A 15,342-nucleotide genomic window follows, 5' to 3' on the forward strand; every position below is an offset into this window, starting at 1 on the left:
TGAATCAGAAAAAGTAGCGATGGCTAAAGTACTGAGTAGGTCCAACAAAGGTAACAAGGAAAAAGTTTCTCCACCAAATAAATGGTGATTTGTTTGACTACAGAGACAAAATAATTGACATTATCACAGAATTTTAAAATTGGACATATATTGAGAGGCAGTGATTAATTCAGCTGGACTTTCCGATAAAATTTTCAGATTTAAATTTCACAAGAGTATATAAATGGACAATAGTTCTTAAAACTTGCATGTAAACAATGTAGGTAGTTGGTCCTTTATAGGAGTGTGCATTCTGTGAATTTTGGGCTGATACCAACAGCCAGTGTGGCCACTAGAAGATGCTGATAGTGGTAGTTTTCAACCATAGATGTTAGTCAGTTCAATCGTAGTTGCCAATATGTCAGAGCAGTCAATACCAGTGTTCAGTATTGGTGCGTCCCTAAGGTTTTGTTTCTTTTATGTGTTTTTTCTCAGTATCTTTGTTATCCTTTTTCAGTGTTTACCTTTATTTAAAAGTTTTTAGAAATGACTTAAAGACCCCAAAATTCGTATTCAGAATGCTATGGATCAGAATTTGAGGTAAAAACATTCATTTAACTCATAACCACCCAATGATATTCAATTTGCCCCAATTTCAAATTTAAAACCATTGAAAAAGAAATCATTCACTTACATTGTGCCACAGATCAGTACACTATGCACAGGGTGTGTTGCATTTATTTAATGCTTCAATCCCAAATACTGTCGGCACCTCAGGAAGTGATGCAAACACTGATTTATACAGCAAGACGTGCCGTATTCGTGACCTAATGTAGGCTGTCACAAACTTGCAATTGTGAGCACGAAAAAATATGGCAGCGCATTGGCAATGTGCTGATGAGCAAAACAGAATCCAGGTTTTCTGCAGTCCGTAATAGCATGAAATCTGCATTGGGTCCGTCCCAAGTCGGCTTCCCTGGAGAGCAGACAAGTCTTTTGATCCAAAGCTGTTAGTTTGCCTGGCCTGAAAAAAACATCTGATGGAGACATTTTTGCCTAGAAGCAGTCTGAACAAAGGCAAATCTACAGTGCTGCTTTAACATGTGGAAAACTTACATTATATTGTCAAGTAGGATCCGCATGCAGCCACACAGGCAGGTATTCAGGCTGAATACAGCATACTAACATCTGGAAATAAAAAACGCACCTGCTAGGCATCCGTTAACTGATTTCCTTCAAGATTTAATACTGTTCAGTTATATAAAAAAGAAGATTATTGATGCATTGCATGATAAAATACTTGAGGAAATAATGACATCAAATCGACATTCTCTAAGCAGAGATGTCCAGGTGGGTATGTTGATAGACAGGTCATAGTGATTATAAATCATTTGTATGTATGTGTATAAGGAAAAAAAGGCAACTTCCAGAAATCTGTGCTACAAATAGAAAGAAAATACACATAGAACAACTCACTAGTTGAACTTACTTAAAATATAATTCATACATGACCATAATAGAAAGTTTATATTCATGTGCTCTAAAAATGTCACACACCAACACAACATGAAATAAAACATAAGAGGAGAAAAGCTAGCAATGGACATATGAGGCAGCTTATATGTTTTAGAAAAGGTGGGTCAATCTTATAATGTCTTTATTGACAATGCTTCATCTAGTTCTTCAAATATAAACCAGTGGGAGGAGAAAAAGCATTCTCTGGTATGACAAGCATGTAATCCAAATCACTGGGAAAAAAAGCCTTGAAGACTTTAGTTCTCAGCTGAGAAGCCCAGAGAATATCAAACAAGTTTTCCGATATGAAATATGAAGTTAAAGCTGAGATATTTACTAATATGTTTTATGGAGGTCAAAGGAAATGGGACAAAATAAAATCCCAATAGAGAGAAAAAGGGGCATTACAAGATTTTTCAGAGGAATAGAAACTATAGCTCCTAATACCAACCAAAGTTTTCATTCCTATGAAAAATATGGTGAGTTTTCTTTATCAAGCTAAACTCAGTATTCTTCCATGAGGTTGTAAATGTGGCAAGCTTTACCAAAAAACATACAAACAAAAAAAGACTATCCAAAGAAAACAACCAGCCTACAGCATTTCATATTGTGTGTGCCGAGCAGGTATTCAGCCTTTTATTTATGAATCGCGATGTCTTCCATTTACTAGACAAGAAAGGCTGCTGTATTGTGCACGTGAATTTGCCAATGTGTCCACAGAAAATATAGACTTTGGATTATTCTTCCCTTCAGGGAACATTTAGGAAAATGCCAGCGTTTCCAGCTTAAAGAAGAAATCAATCTCGAACAAAGAAGGCAAATTCATATCCTCTCTCTCACCTAAGATGAGTGAATAGCTGGCAAATGGTAAATGGCAAAACAATGTATCCTGTCACAGACACAAAGTAGAGTGGAAATTATACTTTCAATTGGGTTTCCGAAGCAAACACTTGATTTTTAATACTAATATCCTACATATTACTTACTCTAAAACAATATTTATATATATATATTAAATGATTCTAACTTTAAACAACCACAATCCGGTCCACATTTGTCCCTTAACATTTCTTATTGTCTATATATTCTAATACTAAAAGCTATACTAATCCATTTACGGCTGACTTTTCTGTCTCTGAGCACTAGATGAAACTATGTAGAAGTGTTGTGGATTGCATTATCTTTGGAAATGTGGATCCAACAGCTACGTCTCAGCACGAAGGCGCTTTTGCAGTGGCAGCAGGATAAAATCTCTGCTCTGAGGATAATGAGATGGATCACATGCATGGCAGCACTTGCTAAGTTACATGGCTTTAACTATCTATCAGCACACTCATTTTCAAGCCACTTCTTCCTCCTATAGCTTAGATAGGATGTTTCCACTTTGACTGTCTGCCTTGTTAAAATGTGGCTCTTTCTGCACTTATACACAAGCGACCTGACTTCCCCCCCGACATGAAAACTAAATTATCATACTAAGGGTGCTATCAAGCGTCCCTAAATCACTTGTGGTTCCATAATCACGGCACCTTCCTGATGGCAATAAGCCACATTTATTTCCCTCATCAGTGCTAAAAATAGGCGAGGTTTAGCATAACTGTTTCATCTAAAGCTGTGGAAGGCAGGTTACTGTCAATGATGTCCATGTGCACCAGACAGGGATGATTTGCTTTCAATCCAATCATTGCAAATTGTAAATAGAAACTGCCTCATTTGCTAATGGTCGAGCATTCATTTTGATATCCCCTGGTTTTGTATGACAACCTTTTCATGCCAAAAGCTTTTCAATTTTTTGAATTTTGAAGAATACCCACTTCCCTGAATTGATTGCTGACTGGAGAACGAATTGAATCCAGCCTTTGTGGCAGCATTTAAAGCCGCGGTTTAGCACATGTGCTTTACAAATTTGCAGAAAATGCTCCAGGCCTGTCCTGTCTGATAAAAAGACCTAATATAATTGACATCCTTCTTGCTTCTATACAACAAGGATTTGCTGTGTTGGGAAAGAAAAAACAGCCCCTGTTGTGCTTTAAAATTCCGTGTAGAAAATGGTCTCCATTAGACGCAGTATACCACAGAAATATTTAAAGACAATTTAAAACCGGTTACACCCACAAACTACTCTTCTAGACCCATTATCTAGAGAGCAAAGGAATCAAAGTCAAAAAGTGATGTGAAAAACTTTCACAGTGTTGTCAAAGTACAGGCTACATCAGCAATTTTACAAAGTGATAATGGAAAGAGAATCTCTTTCTCTGAGACTCTGAGGAGGACACCTGAAGGTGACACAGCTGCTCTGTCACAGTCTCAATCCTCCAGTCGAGATGCTTGATGAATCAGCGTTAAGTTAACTAAATTTCTTGTTTATGTAATTATATTGTCTATCATCTGCTGTGCCACCTATACTGGGATCATTAAATTAGGCCCCTTGTTGAGTGAATGTTTCCAGAGCATTGGACCTCCAAAGCATAATTCTTAAATAACAAATATCAGCTAGTTTGCTTTGCTGTTATATCTTTGACAGGATACCGTTTTTCACTGAAAGCATCCACACACACATACTTGGGCATAGACTTAATAAACCTATAAAAAAACAGACAAAATTGGGCAATGAGAGAGAAAGAACTGGATTTATAAGAAATTTTGTTTTCACTGGACTATGTAAATTAAAGCAGAGTAAATGTACACAAACCTAGATAGGACATTTTGAATGCTGACTGCATCGAGCTCAGGATATTCCCGACTATTGCCTGAGGCGGGTGATTTCATTTTATTTCAAAGGAATGCATCATTAAAAGTGTTTGCAGAGAGACATATGCTTTATGCTGGTGCCTATTAACTTCTATTTATATTTCATGATTTATTTACCAGGAGCTGATTAGCATAAATTTATCAGGGAGAAATGACACAAAAGACTACTTTTGGTTTTCCACTAATGTAAAACAATACCAGCCTAAATAAACTGACACTTCAAAATATAAGAAGTGTATGAAAATGATCTTTTAAGCCCGTCACCATATAGGTAGGGATCATGAAACAGATACCACAGAGGTAAGAATGGTGTACAATGAATGTTCTACTCTTTTTTTTGTTTTTCAGAACTTTAACACCACGCCGTAGAAATGTAGCCTCAAGCTGTCTTTGCGGCATACTCTTGAGCAAAAGTGATAGAACTTTACTTGAATTATAAATGATCTATCTTCGACACAGAAGCATACCTTAATGTAAAATCAACATATTATAGCTTTAAAACCGCAAATGCGTTATCACCATGCGTTCACCTTGTGCATATGTTACGACAGACGAACTCGCTGCGAGCAAGGTTTCTATATGTAAAACTACAAAATTATATGTGCATTTTAATGATTATTATTTTCATTTTTCTATATGGTCGTTTCTGCATTTCAAACAGTATCAACGTGTTTGGTGTTTGTCGTACAGATATGGGATTTTAAGCAATGCATTTTCCAGGGCATCTCATAATGCCATTCTGTCAGTTGCTCATAAAGTGTCTTTTGGCTTGAGTGCTTCGATCCATTAGCTACAGTAATATTAGACATTGAGAGATAATGGTCCTTTTTTAAAGTGTGATGAAATCCACAAATCCACACGAGGAGGTTGGAGGGGTGCCAGTGGAGTAAATCAAGGAAGTCACAGTTTGTGTCCATTTGGGAGCTTTTTTTTTTTCATCTTTGTTCTACTTTCACTTGCTGCTTTGTCATGTTTAAACACTAAAAACTGCTTGATTACATTTTGGAAAAGATTTCAGTTTTGGTTAGTTTTGGTCCAAAACATTAAGACTGCTGTTTGGAAAAATGCCACTTGCCTAGTGCCTTTAAACATGATTCCAAGAGGTGAGAAGTGGATGAATGGAATGAGAGAATAGAATTTCAATAATCAGATGTTTTATATTAATAACAATCTGTTGTTTTGTGCGTGTAGTGCTTTTTAAATCCAGTGTTACAGAATACAAAAACACAGAATACACAAAATCCACTACAATAAAATCATAGGCACAGCAAATAAAGCTTAAAAGGTTAAAATTAAGATGAAACTCTAATGATAAGTGATAAATAGCGTATCAATTTAAGATAGTGCAAAGCTAGACTATCCACCTCAAGTCCAATTCAAAAATGTCCAAGTCTAAAGGTTATAATAAAAGTTAGAAGAAGAGTCTTAAGGTAGCATGCATGTCCTCGTATATCTGCATGGCATCAAGCCACAGTCTAATCTCTCTCTTTTGTTTGTCTCGTTTTACAATAATAACATCATCAGGTTGGGCGAAGGTAAGGTAAAGGCATGATCTGACTTTTTAGAGGCTGTCATCTTGTAATTTATACACATAATAAGGAAGATAGACAATATCTGCACTCCATAAATACTCTTTAATGCTTTTAACAGCATGGCAGCAGACAGAAACTAATTTCACTCCTTGTGTTCTTGCAGATTTCAATGTAATTTTCTGCACCGGCATCAATATTAACAATTACAAAAGCCATCAGATGTGCACCCAAATTCAATCAATAGCTCTTATGTTTAGCTTTCAGGAAATGATCTGCATGCAAGAGATATATTTTATTTTGCCATTTCAGTGGGATTATTATCTCGTGTTAGGGGTTGGAAAGTCAACATATAACAAGGAGAACAAAAAGTTAGTTTGTGCTCATCTAGCCAAAACTTTTAAATTAAAAAACAACAACAACATACTTGTAAAAATTATCATGTGCTGCATAAAACATTTTAGCAGATATTCATTATGCCAACATACACAGTGTGTACTCCAAACACAACCACTCACTTCTGTATTAAAACATGTTTGTAATACAATGAAGTGAATGAAGGAAGTGCTATTTAACTCTTTGAAAAATGTAAAAATATTGCAACTTATACTTGTAAATGCTACTGTGCAGAGTGTGTGGAGTTGAAGTGCTAAGTAAGATGGAGAAAAAAGAGTAAAGTGCTGCAAGGAAAGTATTATATCTGGAGATCTTTAATTTCAGTCTTGTGCTTCAAAGGCCTGCTCTGAGAAAATGAGAGAGTCTGTGAGTGACCAGTAGGCTATCAGCAAATGGGTGGGCAGTGACACAGGGCTCATCATTGGTGCTATTCTGGAGGTGCACACAGGACAAAATTACTCTGTCTGTCTGAATAAATTCTAGCTGTAGGCAACAGGAGTTAAATAATATATTTTATTACAGCTGAACCATCAGAAAGTCATGGAACTTATATAATTATAATTTATAAAATGTAATAAAAACCACCAAAGGTAACACATTTATCTATTTATTTTATAAAAGATAAGGAAAAGCACATTTTAGGGGCAGGGATAGCTCAGTAGGTAAAGTGGTCGCCCCATGATCGGAAGGTCGGCGGTTCGAATCCACTTAACGGCTACCCTGAGGTACCCCTGAGCAAGGTACCGTCCCTACACACTGCTCCCCGGGCGCCTGCTTAGTGGGCTGCCCACTGCTTCACTGAGTGAATGGGTCAAATGCAGAGAAAAAACAAGTAATTTCCCCATGGGGATCAATAAAGTATCCATTATTATTATTATTATTTAAGAGAAGGGGGGAGAAGGCTGTTTATACCTCATAAAGTGCATCTTGTTTATTTTCATATTATCACAGAGGGGGCAAGAAATCAGCTCAAGATCAATCCCGTTTAATGCTTATGTGAGAGAAACATCTGGTTTTCAATTAGATATTTAGCAAGCCCCGCAATAGGGAGTTACCTCAAAGTAGCTGTAATGTCACTGGGCCTGCAATAATGATGTGGCTAATGAGCCTATCGAACAACACGTGGATGGAGAGCTGAGCCTGCTGCAGTATCTTAAGATAACTCTGCACAGTCTGTTTCTCCTGATAAGGTGCAATCTGATTCAAAGAGATCAAGCATGCTGCAGGAATATAAGTCATCTAACAGAAAATAAACCCCAGTCAACAGCCCCAGATTAATAAATCCACCTCCCCCAATCACAAAAACATCATCCTGTCATGTTGGTCTCATATTCCTGTTTGAAACCTCAACAGTTCAGGAGCCTATCTCTGCTACCTTGTGCCTGCATGAGTTTGAATAATACCCTCTGAGCATGCCAGGGGGTTATCAGCATTCACCTCCTGGTAACAACCTGTCTTATAAAGTTGTTGTGTAAAAAAACAGTTTGTTTGGGGGGTTTTTTTCAGTCAATGTAGCAACATTTGAGAATACAAAGATAACTGAAATAAAAAAAATTGGATCTGCTGTAGCTGATAACACTTCAGGATGTGGAAATTGATTATAGCCTGTTTTCCTCTGCATTTGGATTTTGCTGATTTAACTAAAATCTACGGGAAAATACTGTAGAAACGGATGGATTTTGACCCGATAACATCCTGTATCTGTGATAGTCAAGTAGCTCAGTTCAAGGGCCTCTTTTGGGACAGAATAGGAACTGAAGGCCAGCTGACGAAGTAGTATCACAACAAGGCTTTAAAACGTATTCTATAGTTGTTGTTGTTTTTTTATTTTGCCATTTGCCGGAAGAAACTCAATTTCTATGATCAACACAGGACTGCAGCAGAACAAGTAGAATGGTGATGTTTTCACTGACTGATGCTACACTGCATCTCTCTTCAGGCATGTGTTTGACACAGGAGAAGTGAGTGTCCCTCAGGCTTGAAACATCAGGAGCGTAAAATGTGACAGTTTTCACATCAGCCTGATATTATGGCCTGATAATAGACTATCATAGACATGTGTTGTCTTATATGCACTGATATGAATACTTGTTTTAAAAGCCCAAAATGGAGAAAAGAGTATAATGCAAAGGAAAAAAATAAACGGTATGAGGATCAGCAGCAAAAAATTTGCAGGCTCTATTTAAAATGCTCATTTTTTCTCACTGCATCGATCTCGATTTGTCTGAAATAATCAGCTCTTGAGATAACAGCAAGATCCAAAAGAAATTTTGTTTGGCTTATAAATGAGCTTGCACATAATCAGAAATTTGTTTCAGTGATGAAATTCAAGTCTCAGCTCCTAGTATTTTATCTCATGCTTTTCGCTGTTTTTCTTGCTTTTCTCAAAGTGGACAGGATAATTTGTCTTATATTGATTTATTCTATGGCTCCTTATTTCTCCTAAAGGGGCGAGGAGGGTGTTCAGAGAAACAGGGAAGAATCCAGTAATCTCCTAATAAGAACATCATTTATTTCTGATGGGACAAAGAAAATACCATTGTGAGCAGCAAAATTTTCCGCTGGGTACTAGGCTCACTCCACTCATCCCAATTTACAGTTGTTTTTCCCCCCACAAGCATTCTTTTTTCTCTTGACTCTTTCTATAAGGTTGAAAGTTGCATGACCCATAGTTTCACAACAGCCACGTTTATGAGGACAATAAATAGATTCTCCCGTTAACTTATTTCTACATTAGTAAGTCCTCCTTCTGCTTTGCCCGACAGCAACCTATCCCACTGAGCTGCCCATCACTGGCGACTTGCTAACCACACAGGCGGTAATAGGTCTGCTGATTATCTTGATGTAGAGGTGAGTGGCTAAAACCTCTTTCCTGTTAGAGAAGGTGCCACTTCCTTTTTAAAACAGACTCTACTTCTCAGTAAAAACAACGTTTTAGACCCTGTATGATAAACGCAGGCATCCTGTCTGTGATAATTGATTGAATAATTTGCAATGCATCATGCTGTGTTTCCAACTTGTTGAACAGAAATGTGCATTTAATGCCTGGTACTGGCATAAAGGGAAATTGGACCATTTTTCTGTAAACACAGAGAACTGTTCCCTGATGGACGATGAACATTTTGTCCTAATGCTTGGATGAAATCTAAAAAATAACACTATTTTATCATTCTTGTAAAATGAGAAATATTGGAATTGATCTAAAATGATTTGAGAAAAAAAGAGAGAAATAGAAGAAAACATTTGTAAATGTAATTTCAGTGCATTTCAATTCAGGGCTTAAAGCAATGTATGAGGTAATACACTGCATATACATTACATAAATGCTTATAGTGTATACAAGGCAATAGTAATTGTGTAAGTGAAAAATACTGCATAACGTCTAGCAAAGTCCTGTAAGTAAAATAAAACCGTGCTGATTAATGAAGCAGTAATTTTAGCTGCTTGTGTGTCTGCAGCAACAATCTGGGTACGACTATAGATCTTCTCAAAAATGGCAGGGTCTTTTATTTGGAAAAAGTAAGGCCCATGTAGAATACTACTAAAGATTTTATACAGATGTCTAAAGGGAACAGTAGACACCATTTACCTCTAACGATAATAAAAAGTAAAGTGGGAGAGATTCTCGTTTGAGAAACAGACAACAGTCACCCTTAAATAATAGCTTCATTAAATGGTACATGTCAGCAATAAAGACATTGCTCCATGATGCTAGCACTTGTGCAAAGAAAAGACCTATGTCAAACTGACCAATAAAGGAAAAAACAATAAGATAAGAAGAAGAACAGAGTGTACAGAGGATGATCCAAATAAAGTGACAGGCAAATCTAGGATATTTTTGAAGTGTTTGGATAAAAATCTAAGAACATTTGTGATGCCATCTTTCAAACAGGGCGGAGGAAATGTGATAGATGCTTTGGCTGCAGTAAAGTGGGAGATTTATAAAGGATGAAAGAGATCTTGAACAAGGCTGTAACTTCTTTTTTTTCTATGCCATCCCGTGGAAACCTTTTAACTGAACCATTTTCCTCTCATAATAGAGCAATAACAACAATTTAAGCTAGAAGAAGTGTTTGATTGCTTCATGAATATGGTTGTCATAGCAAACAGAAAGCTGAAATAGCTACAGGGGTCCTACCAGCCTGCCACACTCTGGTCTGAGGTTCTTTTTGATGATAAGCCGACCTGACAATATTTTTACTGTCCCCATAGAAAAAGGAAGAAGCCATCACACTGACTTGATCAAACAAGATCTCAAACATCATTTCACTGCTGGAGACAGGATGGCTTACATTCGAAAACAAAATCTGCTTCGTGACCTTTAAAACCACAAAGAGACTAAAACAGGTATGAGTAAAGTTAAAATTCCCATTATACGAACCAGCAGAAAATAATAAATGCTGATAGCTTGGAAAACAACAAATAAAACAAACGTAATTGCAAGATAGAAAAGTGCAGTTATTTTTGAAAATATGAGAGAATATATTTAAAACGCGTCAGTGCTAATGTAGCAGTCTAACGATCAACATGTACAATTAAATGGGCATATTCTTAAAAAATATATCTATAAATAAATACAGCTGATTACAATTTTCATGTTTTATCCTAATTTCAATTATCAGCTTTAGTTGCTAGTGAAGCTTGAAATACCATCTTTTACTGAACAATAATTCTAATGACAATTTATAACAATATTTAAGTAAATTGCAGCAATGTTTGTAAAAGCTTTGCAAAGTGCTGTACATTTCACTGCAGCAATGCTTTGATGAGTACACACCATGTGCTTATGTGACATGCTATTTGAAGGAGAGGGAACCTGAGGAATCGAAGAAGGTGATGAGCTGCTGTCTGAGTTAAAGCCAGCTTTTGGATGTGTAGGCTATATTATCTATTTGGCCGCCAGAGCACAGGGCTGTGCTTGTGGTGTGATAACACACGACCCACACATAAAACAGGCTTAGTCTCCTAGAAAAGTTCTTTAATCAGCCTGATGCGCTTAGTGAGCAAAGACTGTGGGAATTGAAGTGAAGAAACTCAGGTCAGATAATGAGACTTACATCTGTAACATAGAGAATGTGATTTCCTTGAATCCAGCAGAGGAAGAAGAAAAGCTCATTATCCTTATCACTTGTCAGAGAGGCAAGATATCGATATTATGCATATTTTGTGAGGCTCTTGTCGGAAATTAGCTAAATCCCTTTTTTTTTCTCCACAGTTTGCATTTTATGTGTCCATTTTCATATTTCACGCCTTCAGATGCACGAGGCCACTGTTTCAATTTGTCTCTTGACTTCGTCAGTGTTCTTCATTTTTGCAGCCTGTTCATTCATTTCTGAGAAAGCTGATAGTTAATTGAACAGCTGGATGATAATCATGTGTGTTGCAAATTCTCCCTGGAGACCATCCTCTCCCTCTGGAAGGGAACGGCCCAGTTTTTTGTGTCCTCCCAAGCAACAGACAAAATAAAATGTGATGGATGTGGGGGGAGATAGGAAAACAGTTTATCAAACCACAAACACACATTGCAACATGTAATTATAGCTGACATTGATTAGTGCTTAGATTAATCATTGCAACAGTCTGATGCGATTTCCACATTCTCACAGAAACCTTTTCATATTTGAGAAAGATTCCCTTCCATGAATTGAGCTTGGCTGCAGACTGTATATTTTGTATTTTATTCATGTATTATAATAGGAAAGCTGTCACAGTTTGAATTTTCTTTATGCATGAGAGGCTACAGATTCTTGAATAGGAAACTATCTTTTTATTCTTTTCTTTTTTTCTTTTTTTTTTACAGAGGTCAGACTGTGGCTCCAGCTACAAAACAGCATGCCTGGAGCAGTTACAGTGTATGCTCAAGGACACTTCAGTATCTCACATGCTTGCTATTATAGGGACTTGAAACTATTGCAGGGGTGTTCTCCTAACTTGCTATTATGCAAATTTGCCGAGAGACAATGTCATGGTCACTAGAGTCACATCATCAACGCTTGCTGTAAATAAAATGCAAATAAATCTTATGTGTATGCAATTGGGTAATCGAACTTTTAGTGATGTAAGAATGGAGGGCATCATAAAGGGTCAATCAGCAGCATAATAACACTTCATCTACCATAATTTAAGCCCCCTTCTCGCTGATTGGAGCGTACCTTTTAACAAGTACGGGATTTAAAGTTTTACACCAAAGAGTTTCAAAGTAATTTCTGGTTGTTAGTATGTGATTAATGTTATGTTACATTCACAGGCACAGTTAGAGAGCCTGGAACTTCAGATAACAGCTTAACAACAGCACTCGCACAATACTGTATAAATCCATTGACACAGGGTGTAATTATAAACTACGTTTCTGATTTGTCTCACCTCTTTGGGGTGGAAGTCACCTTTATTAAACAAAATAAAAAGGCTCTTTTTGTTTTTATTTACTTCAAAAAAAAAATTGGGTGGATATATAGTATATCATCAGTGCTGGTTGCCCTACAGTTTTGTTGAGTTCAAACCTCCATTTGGCTTTTGAATGAATGTTTTGAATGAGTGCATTACAACCCACACTCTGATCCTGCAGTGCAACATTCAAACACAACCTGCAGTCTTTAAAGAAAATGCCTACTGCGAAACCTGATTTGGGAAAGTGCCAAAAAATTCGATTAATTTTTTTTAGAAGTTTAAGAAAATATAATCACTGTTCCAGTAATGTTCCAGCTCAGGAACTGAACCAAATGATGCTTAGCATGCTGGTCTGAGAGAAATCAAAGCCTCTACACTGTGAAATGTTATTTTTCATCTGTTCCTGCTTTTATTAATTCATGAAAGGCACCATAATGAAACAGTCTGAGAAAGCTACAAAAAGTGCTTAGTGTCTGCTTTAGCTGGGGTTTTGTTTGCCAGTAAAAACACAGTTCTTTTTACAACACAGTCAACACCTAAGGCTCTTCACAATGCAAATGCAGCTTAAAATCAATGATGCATGTGTAATGGATTTCCTACATTCGAAATAACTGACTGAGCAATGAGCACTATGTGCATCTGGTGCAAAGGAGGCGATGCGTTTAAGTCCATTTGGGACACGGGTCGTTCATTTTATTTATGCAAAAAAAGAATAATAAAAGAAATACAGACAATGCAGAATTACCGGGGAGTGGAGCTGGAATATTCTTTATTGAAATAGCTGTGCCCAAGACTGGTTAGAGCCCAACGTAGCGCTCCCTTTTAGCATTATATAAGAGATGTCAAGGCTGGCTTAGCTAACACTCCTCCTGATGCTGCGAGCTACTCATGCTTGTTTTACATCCTGTTATGCTGCTGTGAGATTGGTCTTTAGAATCTCTGGAGACCAAGTGACTTTTCTTGTAGAGGTCAGTGCCTTTGCTCTACATAAAAAAAATTATATAATGTATACAATCACTTGCTTGTCAGCATGCGTTTCTGTGCCAGTGGTTGCAAATAGCTTTTGTTTTAAGTACTTAGCAAATGAAAATGACATGCAACATTTGCTATTTCTCTCAACTGGAGCCTCAATGTTGCTCTCAGAGAAACTGAACTGCTTTTTTTTTCCAGACAAAAAGGAGGCATAAAAAAGTTCATATTTTTTCTACCAGGTGTGGGATTAGAGCTCTGGGTAGCTCCCCAACTGGGTCTAGACTGGGTCTAGAGAGTATTTTAAATTCAGGGAATTTAAAATAGAAAGTAGCTCGTCCACAGAAGGACTGGTAGCTCCCCTTACGATAAGGGTTCAGATCGCGCGAACAGGTGTGAAATGTGTGTGTTTAGTTAGTTTGTTTGTTTGCTTGTTTTAATTAATTTTAAATCATGCTTTTTATTTGTTTTTGTTTCTAATGTCTCTGTAAAGCACTTTGAATCACCTTGTTGTTGAATTGTGCTATACAAATAAATTTGCCTTGCCTTGCCTTGCCTTGCCTTACCTATATATCTGTAACAAAGACTCTTTCCTTGTGTAGGCTTTGTGGAGTGTTCCAGTTACAGTCATGTCTGCTGCTTTGACATGAAAGAAATTAAGACTATGAGACTAGAGCATATGGGGCAGCAAATATGTCATTTCGAATAAACACAGCTCTAGTGGGGAGATCATATATATTTATGTCTGTGTATGTGTATGTATGTACATATAAGTGTGTGTGTAGGTGTGTGTTAATTCAGTAATGCTGTCAGATTCGTGCAGTTTGAAAAGAATTTAACCCATCCTGCACTCAGAGCCTGTCACAGACTCCTGGTGTGTTTTTATATATACATCTACCCTACGCATCCTCAGTGTATGTGCAGATACTGTGGATAATGAATTACCTCCAGCCAGAGTGGCCACTTGAAGTCTTTGTTCTTAGTTTTAACATTTTGAACCATTTCTTGAACAACATGCTGAATAAGATTTTAGGAGAAATGAAAATTGCAGATGTATCATTAAATATTAAGGGCAGCAGAGTTTTTGAAGGTTGATTTAAGTTTTTAGTTAACTGGGTGAAAGCCTGAAAGGATCAAACTGAAAATGATTCCCAAATCCAACCAATCCAGTTTAGGCACTAAAGTCTCTCTCTCTTTCTTGGCCTCTCTCTCCCTCTCTCCCTCTAAAATACTCTGGGAATACTACAAGCAAGAACGCTCACCTCACTTAATAAGAGACAATCTTTCTGCAAACAATTGCAGTCTGACTTGGATTGACTGCAATCCCTCTCAAAATTTTGCAAACGATTGTTGTCTAGTTTATAAATGCAGTCAGACTGACAACATGTTGCCATCACTGTGAATGAGTCTTTGTCAGTGAGTGCAACTTGAATTGACTCAACCCAACTGGCTGCCAGCTGGTTGTATTCTGGCTATATGACTAAATGTTAAATTTTTGTTAAATGTGAGTTTTTGTCTATGTAGACAGCAACAGATATGTGATTTTATATGATATAACCCATTTAATTGCTATGTTATCACAAACAGATTGCATGTAATTACCAAATTGAAACCATTCAGACTGATATCAAGTCTTGTGGCAAGATTTATGGCAGGTTTTAATGACAGTGTTGGTATTTGATAATCTTATTTTGTAGCAAAAAATTATAAAAAACACTCTGACCAAGTTTAACTTTGAAGACACAAGTTGCAGTTGTAAAAAAGGTGAAAAATCACAAAATGTTAAAAATCACAATGATATCATAGTGTGAGTGAA

The sequence above is a fragment of the Aulonocara stuartgranti genome (assembly GCF_965226115.1).
Source record: "Aulonocara stuartgranti genome assembly, chromosome: 14".
Classification (NCBI taxonomy): Eukaryota; Metazoa; Chordata; class Actinopteri; order Cichliformes; family Cichlidae; genus Aulonocara; species Aulonocara stuartgranti.